The following is a 13,722-nucleotide window of genomic DNA, read 5'->3' on the forward strand; positions in this document are numbered from 1 at the left end:
GGTCTGGGAATGGAATCCAGGGGCATTCACCTCCGAGCTACACCCCTGCCCTATTTTTTATTCTTTATTTTGAAACAGGGTCTCACTAAGTTGCGACGGCCTCACTAAGTAGCTGAAGCTGTCCGCGAACCGCAATCCTCCTGTCTCAGCCTCCCGAATGCTGGGATTACAAGCGTGCGCCACCACGCCCGGCTGAGGCAGTCCTCTTTCTACGTTGGAGGGTTAGGATGTTGTGGAACAGCTCTCAAGATTCTTAGAAGTTCTTTTATCTAATGAGTGGGGCTAGGAGGCATTAGCCTGAATTTGTCATTTTACCTAATTCCCAAAGAGATATCCACTCTCAGCTTATAAAAAGGACCTCCTGTCTTTACCACATTTTCAATTCTATGGCATAATCACACCATGTTATCCCATTGATTCTTGTAGCAACCCAGAGAGGAAAACGTTATTCTCTTCTTTCTCAGATTAGAAAACTGAAGTATCAGAGATGACAAATGTCTGAGGTCACTGAGTGGGGTTTCCAGGCTATGTCAGTCCAGTGATCTCCTGGTCTCTAGAACTACAAGCATGCAGTATCCAGGTAGCTCATCCTTGCCCAGTCCTTGCTGGGCCTGCTGTACCTGGGGGGATGCTTCTTCAGATCACCCTCTCCTTGTAGAAGACAGTGCAGCAGGGAGGCTGGCAGTGTTTGGAGAGAGTAAAGTGCTTTCCAGACACACCTTTTGCTCTCCAATACATCCTCTGTGGTATCTCCACTTCAGAACTGCAGGATGTCATGGAGTCTCTATCAAACACTCATACTTTCAGCATACTCGACACCATTTCAAGGCACTCTCAGATCCATTGCCTCATTTGCTCCTCAGAGCCACCAGGTGAAGTAGGCTGAGCAGGCATAATGATGATCAAGAGGAGGGACGTTCAGACGCGAGGAGGGGCTCGAAAGCAGGTCAGCCTTGTACAGAAAGTCTCTGGGCTTGTGCTCCTGCAGCCCAGATTGATTTGCTGGTAGAAACCGGCCAATCAAGACCTCTCACTTGCTACAGTGGAAACTGAGGCTCACAGCAGCAGAGGCGAGCTGAAGCCTTCAAAGTTAGTTAAATTCAGGATTAGGACTGGAAAATGAGCCCCTGCCCTGGTTGTCTAGCCTAGCCTGCAATGGTGTTTGATCTGCTTCTCGGTTTCTTTCACCTTGCAAGGCAAGGCTGATTTATCATTTATGGGGATTGGCAAATTCGGGTTTTTCTTTCATAGTTACCCAGGGCAACCATCCAAATTTGTCCTAAAATCATCTGCATTCCCATCCAACTACATCACAGGGGAGCGAACTTCTAACATCTTCCCCACTAGGGCAAACAGTAGCTGAACAATCTTATCTTTGTGAGGTGAGTCAGACTGAATGAAGTGAGTCACTTCAGGTGCAACTGGACTTCCATCCAGACTTAGGAAGATACCATATTCCTGGGATCTTCCACCTGGCCATTACTGTCAAGCCAACCATTCTCAATCACAAGAATAGAAGAAAAAAAAAAATGAGTGGGGAAGCTCATAACTGAAACAAAAAGTCACTTGACTTGATGTGATTGCTCACTGACCCAGTCACCGGTCTAACCGTTCATCCATCCCCAGAACAAACCATCAACCATCCACCCATCCATCTATCCATCCATCCCTTCCTTTTCTCTCTCCTTCCTTCTGTATCCTTTTATTCCTTCAACTTTCACTGGCTTACAATTCCAGTGACTTATTTACTTACATATTTATCCAATAGGTAGTCACTGAGCATATTACTTTTCTCAATTATTTCTAACAATGGCTGAGGGCCCTCTTCTTCATCCTACACATCTTTTTAGATGAGAAAACTGAAGGCCCAGCTGGGCGTGGTGGCGCACACTTGTAATCCTTGCATTTGGGAGGCGAAGACCTGAGGCTTTTGGTTCTCAGACAGCCTCAGCCCTTCGCAACTCAGGGAGACCCTGTTTCAAAAACTAAAAGACTACAAAATAGGGCTGGGGGTGTAGCTCGGAGGTACGATGCCCCTGGGTTCTATCCTCACTACCACAAAAAAAAAAAGCCTAATTTAATCAATAACTTGGTGTGGAGTTGCATGAAACCAAATGGCTTTCTTGGGAGTGTTTCTATCCAGGGGAGGGAGAGTGTCAGGTGCAGGGTAGTTGATTAGCACACTCAAGCCCTTCTCATAGGCATTTATTGGAGACCTACTGTGCTTTTATAGAACTCTATGTGTCAAGTAGATAACAGGAACCGAGGCAATAAAGAGTAAAATAAACTCTGATGTTTTGGTGACAGATAAGTACACAGAACTGTAGTCAGGCAATTATTTATATATTTTTTAAACATCATAAGTACAATAAAAAAGATCAGAAAAGAAGTGGTTCTCATGCTTAGGATGGCCTGGAATGTTTGCCTAAGGGAGAAATAGCTGACTTGAGTTCCTGAAGAAAAAGTAAAATCTGTAAAAAAAAAAAGGTTTCAGATAGATTTTAAAACTAATTCTTAGTTGTTAAAGCTCTGCTTATGATGAGCATTTCAAAGAGGACAGAGGAACCAGAATTATAAGCTAACCATCTGCCTCCCTTGCCACACCCGTGAGATCTGCTCCCAGCTGGCAGTCCTCTCATCCGTATCCCAGGCCACTCTCCAGAATCCTCCGGCCATTTGTAAGTTGTCTAGCCACAGACAAATGATCTCATTAGAAGCTATACATTTAGGATTTTCTAATCCTCGCATTTACCCCACAAGGGCTTTCCTTTTCCAACTAGTAAACAACAACTTACTCTAAAAAGACAAAGTAAATAGGTATTTCTGCTAGTTACCAATTTTAAACATAAGAATTTCATCTCTATCTATTTATATATTAGTTATTCATAGTGTCCCCATTTTTGGAGAGTACTTACAGGCTGGTAAATTTTTATTCATGCTATATTTTGCAATCAATCAAAGTTATCTTATTTTTGTTTAGTGCTTAAAATGTCCCAAACTGGGCCAGTGGAAGCTTCTATAAAATGGCCTCTGTGGTTTTTTTTTTTTTAACAAGCCTCCAGTGTTGTGCTGTTCTTTCTGTACAAAAGTCTCACCAAAGCCCCATCTGTGCTTTCCATGGAAAAGAAACTCTGTTTTCTTTTAGAGGAGCCCGGCATTCTTTTTTAGTTGTTCAATTTATCCTTTCAGCATTTATTTTTATAAAACTAGTACATATTTCTTATTGGTTTGACATAAAAGTTAATGTAACATAAACAGTGTTAAACATCTTACTATTTTGTATAACAAAACATCCAAATCTGTACCTAGATATTTTTATTTTTCATTTTTAGGGCTACATAGCACTCCACTATGCAGACCGACAAGTATACTTAGCCATTCTGCATATGATGCACATCAGGGTTTTTTTTTTTCCCCAGTCATTCTGATGCCAGAATGTTTCCCTGTTTATGGAGTGTATCATCATGGTAGATTCCTAAAAGTAGGGTTTTTGAGCCAAAGGGTTTGTACATGTGTAATATTACTAAATGCATAAAATTTCTCTTCACAGGGGTTGGACATTTTCCCTTTCTACCAGCAGCACATGAAAGTGATGGTTTCATTGCAAACAATGTGTTTCTAAATTATTGGATTTCTGCCAATCTGAAGGTAAGTAATGAAATTTCTGTGCTGTTTAAATTTGCATTCCCCTTATTATGAGTGAGGTTAAACATATTTTCATATGTTCAAGGACCTTTGCGGTTTCATTTTTCTGTGAATAATCTATGTCTTTTGCCCATTTTATCTCAATTTGAAGAGGTTTTTTTAAAAAAAATGCATTAACATAACTATCTCTTTGTGATGTAAGTTGCAAATATTTTCTCTCAGCATTTCTCTTGACTTTTGACTTCTTATGGTATTTTTGCTATGCAAAACTTTTAAAAGTTCAAGTAGTTAAATTCATGTTTTCTTTTAATACTTCTGGATTGTGAGTCATAAGAAAAAGGATCTTGCCACTCCCAGGTTACAAGAAATTTGTTTCTTTTTAATCTTTATATGGTCTAATATTTTACATTTAAATTTCTGAAAATATGGTTATTCTGGTGAGTGGTGTGGGGGATGGACACAATTATGTCATTTTTCAAAAGTCTATCCAGCTATGCCAATACGTTACTTAAAAGCTATATTTCCTCTAGAATTGGAACTGTCTCCCTTCCTGATGTCCAATTTCAGTATATACTTGGGTCCTGTTTCTGGATTTTCCCCACCTCTGTGTTTCTCTGAATAGCTATGGCAGCTCATTCTCAACATAAGGAGATGTTTAGACAGAATGTAATATTTGTCACCAGACTCAGCAACTAACTGTCCCACCATTGAGGTTAAAGTGCTTACCTGAAAAAAGAGAAACACCTTTTAAAATGCACCTAAAGCCAACTACATTTCTAAACTCTACCCACCCAGATAAGTAACCCTTTTGATAAACAAAACTAGCGGTCCCCATCCCCTCTGTCTGGGAAGCCAGCCTGCCTCAGTCTTCTGGCAAATGCCGTGTCTCTCTCCTGATCCAGCAGGACGTCCCAGTGAAGCTGTGCTTATATCTGATTCTCCTGATAGAGAATAAGAACCCACCAACGTGGTAAAACAGATGCCAACAGCACAGGTTTTATTCTAGACTGGATGCCACTTCTCACTTGCCCCTGTGGACCCTTTTCCTGGCTTCTGTGCTCTGTCCTAAGCCCTAAGAAGATGGCCTGAAGGTTCTACAAGCCCTCTTTTGCTGGTGGCTTCTGGTTGGGTTTGGCCATTGAGAACCTCAGATAAGAATGGGAAAAGGGGAGGAAAGAGAGGTTCAGGCATTCCTCTGCCTGCTGGGCCCCTAGATCTGTCTGCTCCCTCTGCAGGCATCCTCTCGGACAGTCCTTGCTACTCAGCCCCTCTTCCTATTCCTGCTAACCTCTCCCTCCTCCATCTCCGGGCCTCGTTAGCTGGCCAACAACTCCTTAGTTGGAATCTGCACAATTCCATGTGATTTCAAAAACGCTTTCTATAGCTTTGTAAAATAGTCCCATTCATTTTCTCTTTGTCTTTATGAAACTTTAGATTTCTAATCTGGGCAGCCATCATTACTGGATGGAACTCTGAAATTAATGTGAGCCTCTTAAAGTTTAGCTAGATTTTTTTTTTAAGCAGGGAAACTACCACCTCTTGGAAGTAGTATTCTACCCTACTTATCTGATTCAACCAGTCATTCTGTCAAACGTACAGTTTGCAGCAATGATTTTTTTTTTATGAAGATAGGACAACTCGTTGACCCTGTTTAAATACAGTAAACCTCCTTAGGGTGCTTCTGGGAGAAATAAATCCCTTCCTTTGTCCTTTAAATTCCTCTCAATTCAAAGTGATTTGAATCCTTTCCAAGAAAGGCAGTATCTAGCTACAAAGAAAAAAATCACCAATCATCACTGCCCTGGGTCAGCATCCCTATCAGAAATGTCGGTGCCCTTGACTGCCAGGCCTGCTTAGTGAACACAAGAGCTTGCAGTCAGGTGCTCAATAGCTTGTCTGGTTCCTGAAATGAAAAAGACTATGGATTAATTTAAATGATCTGGACATGGAAAGAGATATTTTCTGAAAATTCAGGGATTGCCCAGTGTGTTATCATGCAGAATCCTGCACGTGGGTGCTTCGCATTAAACTCACCCCTCCATACTGTTATTCCTATTGCCCTGTTTCAGCTCTGTATGAACATGCATCTGAACAATCAGAGGCTTTTGATGGTTTCCCTGCAGCAAAGGGAGTTTCCCCTCGATATTCTGGAGGTTCAATATTCAAATATGTAAAGTGAAATTAATATAGATAGATGAACAAAAGATGGATGAATGTACTACAGGTATACCCAGGAGGCATCTGGGAATGAAAAGGGGAGCCTCCAGTAACCCAGTGAGATGTATTTTGGCTCTGTTATCAAAAAACAGAAGCAAAATGACCTCCCTAACTGCCTCTGCTTCCAAATAGTGTCCCAGATGGAAAGAGTGCTTTCTGACCCAGTGAGTAATTGGGGCTATATCTCATGGGATGACCTTGGGCCATGTTCCTAAATCTAAACCCATCACTACAGCCAAAGGTATGAAATTCCCCAACTAGGATAGGACTGGGTCATAAGATTCATCTGGCAGCAGGGGGATGGGATCTTTACACCTAAGCCAGGAAGACATGGGGACTGGAGAAGAGGCTGTTTCCAAAGGAAACTGGGCTGCTACTGTCAGATGAAAGGCTCCAGGCAGCATCCAGCAAGAGGTGTGCAAACGTAGATTAAGGTGGAGGTGGAGATGAAGCACCAAGCTCAGTGTCCTCTCTGCCTTCCCTGCCTCGGTTTCCCTCCTTTGACATGTGAGGAAACTGAAGTTGGGGGACATGAAGGGATTTGATCAAGATCGCCTATAAGTCAGCAAGGAGCCCAGCTGTGCTGTTCACCCCCCTTCAGTGTTGGCTCCTCGGTTTTCTGCCTGAACATTTAAATAATAATAATAATAATAATAATTATTATTATTATTATTATTATTATCATCATCATCATCATAATCATCATCATCATTTTAGTTTCTTATTCATCACATATCATCCTGTAAAAACAGAGCGTGGGTCACTCAGGCTTGCTGAACTTTCAAAGGCTGCTCCTCCTCTTCCCTGAGTCTTTTCTCACTGCAGCAATGGCCTCCGGTTCTGGTGATGAGCCAGGGGTAGTGGGTTGAAATCTGTGAGCCGAATTGCCGTGCTTTTGATAGGCACGGAGTGCTGTGGGCTGCACAGGCCATCAGCACCCTGTGAGCCTCTCCTTTCTCTCCCAGTCCTTTCTTAACTGCTTCCTTTTCTAGTTGTACATCGCAGAGAATTTTCCCAAGACTGACTTGGGGTGTCACTCAGAAGTAGAATGCTCCTGGGTTCAATTCAATCTCCAGTACCAAAAAACAAACTACTATTCACAATAATAAATACATTTTATATCTCAATACAGTATTAATAGTCATAAATGTGTATATATAAAGAGATATAGATTTAAAAAGAAGTTTCATGAAATGTTATTGTTCCATACAACCCAAGATGCACTCAGTTTTCTATTCAACTTTATTATTTTCTAGTTTAGTCACATACATATATTATATATATATTAAATTTTAGTTATTTTAGTCCCAAACACACCAAGCTGATTCTACTCTCCCTGAACTTGCTTTATGAGTAGCCACACTCTGTTGACTGTGGGCAGAGCTAGCTTAAACTTCAATTTTTTGTTTTGTTTTGTTTTGTTTTGCTTGCTGTCTCTGCAACTTCCTACTCTCTGGAAGTCTTGGGCACCTCATCTGTGAAAAGGGGGCCACATCTACTCGGTGGTACTTCTTAGGAGGAACGAGGTGTTGTACCTGTAAAGTCCCCACATGGCACCTAACACACTGAGCAAGTGGCCCTAAGGTAAGCAAGCCACAAGGCTGCACTTGGCCTGATGTAGTGATTCCCAATTCTCTTCAAATCAAGATGCATGCAGGTAGAGGAGACATTGGGAATCACACACCTCGGTCCTGATTCCTCCTGGTCCAGGTAGCGGGGCCCACAGAACATCTCTTGCACAGGAGCCATCATCCACCCAGGCTGTGAGCCGAGGCTCCCAGCCTCAGGCGATGCTCTGGCTGCCCTAGGCTCTGCTGTCCCCTTGGAGGGAAGCTGTGTCTTGGGTGATTAATCACGGTGAGCCAGGACCTGTCTGGCCGATGCCCGGGAGCAGTCTTCGAGGGCTGGAGCATGGCCTCGGAGACCTTACGCTGAGTTATTCAGGATGAGAAGGTTCTGAGCAGCCAGGGAGCAGAAAGATAAACCAGCACAGTGGGAGCTGGAGAACTGTTTGATAAAAAAGTGGGTCATGAGAGGGTGCAGCGCAGAGCGGAGAGAAGCAAAACCTGGACTCCGACACAGGCAGTTGTCCAGGGTTTCGCCTGTTGATCCTCCTGCTCACCCTCCATCCCCTCATTCAATACACTTGGGCATGCAGCCTGTTTGGGGAAGTGCGCAGGCTCTGGGGAGGCAGGATGCAGAAGACACAGTGCCCAGATTTGAGAAGTACATCCCCGTACTTTTGATGCACAGAGATGAATGGCAGCACAGTGTGGCTTTTGTGAACAGCCCTGCAATGAGCATGCAAATGCAGACATTTCTTTGAGATCCCAATTTAACTCTTTTTGATATATACCCAGAAGTGGAATTCCTGGGTTCTATGGTAATCCTGTTTTTTAATAATTTTCTTCAGGAAATGCCAGGTTGTTTTCCATAGCAGCTGCAATCGTTTGACAATCCCACCAACAGTGAATGAGGGCTCCAATCAATCCAACTGTCTATCAGCCAGATAAATGGATGAAAATATGGCATGTATGTGCAAGGGGACACTTACTCAGCCTTACAAAGGAGTTTCCACCATTTTCTATGACACGAATGGACCTGGAAGACACTCTACTAAATGAAATAAGTTTCAGGATGGTAAATAAGGGAGGACTTCACCTATTAGAGGCAGGAGGTAGAATGATGGGTGCCAGGGAGACAGGGAGCTATTGAGTGGACAGAGTTACAGGCATGTACGATGACATAAACCATAAAGAATGCTGGAAATTGAGTAGGAGAGAAATGAAGGGAGAAAAGAGCACAGAAAGTTACAAGGCAGGAGGCAGACGAGGGATCCAATCAAAGAGAAGGTCAAGAGGGAGCACAGGACAAGTGGCAAGGAGACGCATTTCAGGAAGCGGGACCTTCACGCAGGTGTGAGCGTGCGGGGCAGCGGGAGGCAGGGATAGAGTGGGCACTGAGAGTTCAGAAGCTGGCCGGAGAGCTGCGGGGACCTGAGCCTTATTGTGAGCAGGAGTCTTGCAGGGCCACGGGCAGAGGGGCTGGGCAGACAGTTGACGTAGCAGGTGTCTCAGTGTGCTTGTGCGGCTGCAGCAGGATCCGAGGCTGCACCCTTTACACACAACAGAAAGGCACCAGGAGGTCCAGGTCAAGGGCTGTGTCTGGTGTATTCCTCCTTGACGTGTCGGGCCATAGCATGAGACCAAGGGGCAAGAGAACTTGCACAGGGGAGACCAGAGGGCGCCAGAGTGAGCCTGGCGATCGCAGACCCCTTCCACATAAATGTGACCTCCCTCATAATGGCAGGACCCTCCCCACCTCCCACCTCTAGGCACCACCTCCCAATGTGTCTCCACCGGGGACTAAATTCCCACCCAGCACACAGCTTTGGGGGACATTTCTGCACGTAGCTGTGGCTCTGGCCGCTATCCTTCAAAGGCTTACTCGTGTGTTTGGCCCTTAGTCGATGTTTGGGAACCTGGATTCGAGGAGTTTCTAGCAGGAATGGCTCACTGTGTTTAAAACGTTTGTGAAACAACATACCTTATGCTGAACACCGACTTTCCTTCTGGGAATCTGGGATTTGAGTTTGTGTCAAATATATCCAGCCCCTAATACAAACTAGAAAACATCAGGTCCCTGGCAAGCTTCCGCGGTATACACAATTTCACAACTTGTTCAAGCTGGCAGAATTGAAGCGACCCTCAGAAGCTTTATCCAGGATTTCACCTCCCCTTCTCCCCACTGATGATTATTGGCATCCTCTGCTGGAGTAACTCGCTGCCATGAGTGGGAGTCCTCCTGTTGAATTACTGACCCTGACAGCGGGCCTGGGGACCCTGGTGCAGGAGGGACCACTCTAATAGGCTTGACAAAGACCACTGGGGAGGGACAGAGGCCAGGAAGAAACATCTTGCAAAAGTCCAGGCCAAAGCCGCCTGTGGCTTAGACCAGGAGAGCGCGGCTGGGAGTGGAGAGGTTGAATTCCAGATTCCTAAGTGTCAGAGCTTGGGGACAAGCAGAGGGTGTCATCTATGAAGCCTGAGAGTCGAACCTGCTAACCTAGGGTTATACTCTTAGTGTGCTGGAAACTTGTCACCGATGCCAGGTCGATCTCCAGCCTGGCCTGCAGGTATAGTTTTAAAGGATCCTTTCCTCTCTTCTGCTACCCATTTGCAGGGTTCAGCTCAGGAGCAAATCTCTTTCCATGAAAAGACAAGTGTAACTTGCAAGATGGAAATGTCTTTGAATCCAAAATTGCAGAATTCTGCTAAAGAAAAGGCATCTCCCCAGCCCATCCCTCCTTCCTGACCTCAGCTTTGCCAAGCGGGAAAAGAGGATAGACAGGATAGCTTTTAAAAAGTTTTCAAGGTCAAACACTGCCTTTTCAGTTGAGAACGCAAGCACTGTGGGCTGCTTCCGCAGTGGAAGGCTAAAAAGACGTCTCTTTTTATGACTTCAATGACACAAACTTTCTTGAACTCTAAATTTGAAATAGCATATTTCAAGGCAGGTGGGTGGATGGGTGTGGAGGAGGAAAAAGCAAAAAGACAAAAGGAAGCAGGCTGGGTGAGCTCTTGGGAACCTGTTGGCAGAGCACTCAGAGATTCCAGAGCTGAGAAGCGATGTTATGTTAATCCATGTTCTAATTGCTCAGCAATAAACAACGCCCACTTGTAGCATAAATGTCAGGACCAGGACTATTTCCAAACCTGCTTTGAAACAATGTCAGTCACTGCAGAGAGCACAAAGAAACGGAGCACTCTTGTTAGCATAATTTTTTGAAATACATCTGACTGAGGAGTAGATCCTACTGACAGTAACAGACTCAGGGTGTAATGGGGAGGGGGCCGGGGCTGGGGGAAGACAGGACTGCTTCCTGGCTGGCTGTTGGGCAGGAGGGCAGCTGGCTGATATGTCCCAAAATACTTATCACCTGTTGCTGGAAGTGTCCTAGAGCAGCGCAACATGCGATACTGAATGGATAGAGGAACAAGGGTCCTAGTCTTTCAAACAAAGATCATGGCTGGTAGAACAGCTTCCAATCCTCTATTCCATCCAGTCTGTAATGGTGTTGAAAATGGCAGTTTAAAAAGTCAAATAAAAGCTGGGGGTGGTGGTGCGAGCTTGTAATCCCAGTACTTGGGAGGCTGAGACAGGAGGATGAAGGGTTCCTAGACAGCCTCGGCCACATAGCGAGGCCCTCTGCCACTTAGTGAGACCTTGTTTCAAAATAAAGAATAAAAAATAGGGTTGAGGGTGTAACTGGGAGGTAGAATGCCCCTGGGTTCCATCCTCAGTATCATAAAAAAAAAAGAAAAGAAAAAGAAAAAGTCAAATCAAATATCCACATTCTCTCTGTCCTAATCACAGGTTGGAAAAAAACTCAGCCTCCTCACAGGGTAGGTGGAAATGGCTTGGGTTGGGGAGACTGGCAATCTGAAATCTTTGTTTTCATTTTTTCCATCTGTGTGTTATCAGACAAGTGCCCAAACTTTCTGAGCCTTGGTTTCCTTGTTCTTAATAAATGAGGATGATTATACCTCTTCTCTTGAGTGGAAATGAAGAATAACAAACTGTGTCTATGGAGGCACATGAAAGTCTTTTTTACATAATAGGCACCTGTTTTAATTAATTTTGTGATGCTATAACAAAATACCTGAGGCTGGAGAAAAGTGTTAAAGAAAAGAGGTTTATTTTGGCTTCTGGTCCTGAAGTCTAGAAGCATGGCACTGATATTTGATCGGCTTCTAGTGAGGACCTTGTGCTATGCTGCGGCATAGTGGAAAAGTAAAAGAAAAAGCAGGTGTGTGCCAAGAAGCCCAGGTAGGAAGGGTAAGCTTGCTTTATAACAACTGTTGGAGTCCCACAGGGCCTGACAGCATCCCTTGCAAGGGGGGTGTCCCATGGCCAAGCCTCCTCCTGCTGAGCCCAAATTTTGCTGTCCCACCACCTCTCAATACTGTGCACTGGGGACCAGGCTTCCAGTGCATGAAACCTGGAACTGCCACATGCAAGCCATAGTAGAACTTGTAAATGTTGCCACAGCCACCTCAACCGACGAAACCCCTCAGTGGCTTAAGGTGCAGCAAGTCATCCTTGCTCCTCAAAGGCTATGTGTGCCCCTCCACTGAGCCCCCAAGCCCTGCCCTGGTTTGTCCTTGCTAACCAGGTGGTGAGTCCACACGATGCCTGATATCTGATCGCATCTCAGGGGCTGCTGTCAAAATCTTAACTAGGGTGTGATTCTCCAAAGCAGTGGCTGCTTTGAGTGTGACTTCCTTCTTCCTTCACATGGGGGCTGTGGTAATGAAGCTTACTTGGGGAAGAGTACAGGCTTTGGCATCAGATGCGTCTGATTTTAGTTCTAGGCTTTGCCATGTCACGCTGGTGACCTAAGTTACATGACCTCTCTGAACCCAGGTCATCTGAGTAAAAGTAGAGGGAGACAGACCTATGTGAGTATCATTAAATTAATAATTACTTATTTAAATTTTGGAAAGATAGCTGGGTAAGTTTATTTAGTAAATAGAAAGTAGTTTTGTCTTTAAATTTTTTCCAGGGTGGAAAGAGTTGTTAGAACCTGGTCTCAAAAAAAAAAAAAAAAAAAAAAGACCAAACTTAGACTATAAAGTATGTTCTCCTCTAAGTTTTACAAGAGTTTCTTCTGTTGTTGCTGTCACACACATGGCCAAACATTTTATTTTTTTATTAGATATCAGTAAATATATTATGCCTTTTGACAGCTGAAACCCTGGGGCCGTTTTGAAGATGGAATAAAAATAGGGTGCATCTTCTCCAGTCAGCAGAGCTCGCTCTCAGCTCCTGGGTGTGTTCCTCTAGAATCACTGCGTGCATGTGTGTGCATGCCTATGTGGCTCAATGTCTAGACAGGGTGCACTTTGAGGACCCTTGGGAAGTCTTTATTTCTTCCTTCTTCTTCTTCTTCTTCTTCTTCTCCTTCTTCTCCTTCTCCTTCTTCCTCCTCCTCCTCCTCCTCCTCCTCCTCCTCCTCCTCCTCCTCCTCCTCCTCCTCCTCCTCCTCCTTCTTCTTCTTCTTCTTCTTCTTCTTCTTCTTCTTCTTCTTCTTCTTCTTCTTCTCCTCCTCTTGTGCTGGGAATTGAAGCCAGGAGCCAGGGTATGCTAGGCAAGGACTGTGACACTGTGTTGCACCCCCAGACCCCAGAATGATTTTTTACGGGATCAAAGTGTTGCTCGGAAGCCTCTTGACTAAAATAGCCAGCCACTCTTCAGTTTCCTCCTCAGTTCCCCTCCTCTTGTCCACTTTCCCTCTGTCCTGCCACTCTTCCCCTTCCTCCTTCTGCAGTCCGGGTCTTGCTAGCTTCCTGTACAGACAGGTCTCAGTACAGATTCCAGAAGGCCCTGGTACTATGTAGACCTGAATTCAAACCCTTCTTCTCCCATCTACTTACTAGTGGGTAAGCTATGCATCTTCTCCCTCCCTGTGGTACTGGAATGAACCCAGGGGCATTCTATCTCTCAGCCCTTTAGATCCTTTATTTGGAAATAGGTCTTACTAAGTTGCTGAGAATCTCACTAAGTTGATGAGACTGGCAGAGAAGGCAGTGTGGTTTGAGGACAGAGGACGACTAGGGAGCTGTGCAGGATGCCCTCCACAGTGACGTGGCTCTTCTAAAGTCTCAGACAGCACCCAGGTCAACTGGCTGGCCTCCCTCTGAGGCAGCCTTCTTTTGAGTCTTTCTTGAAAGTCTGGAGGCTGTGTGTGGCTTGATAAACAAGACAAGAAAGATGCTAGTGTTTATTGAGTCTCCTATTGTTTCTTGGGATGTTCACACCAAGCCCTCAGTGACAGGTGTCACCATTCCTATTTTACAG

Source organism: Muscardinus avellanarius (genome assembly GCF_963383645.1).
Source record: "Muscardinus avellanarius genome assembly, chromosome: 7".
Taxonomy (NCBI): Eukaryota; Metazoa; Chordata; class Mammalia; order Rodentia; family Gliridae; genus Muscardinus; species Muscardinus avellanarius.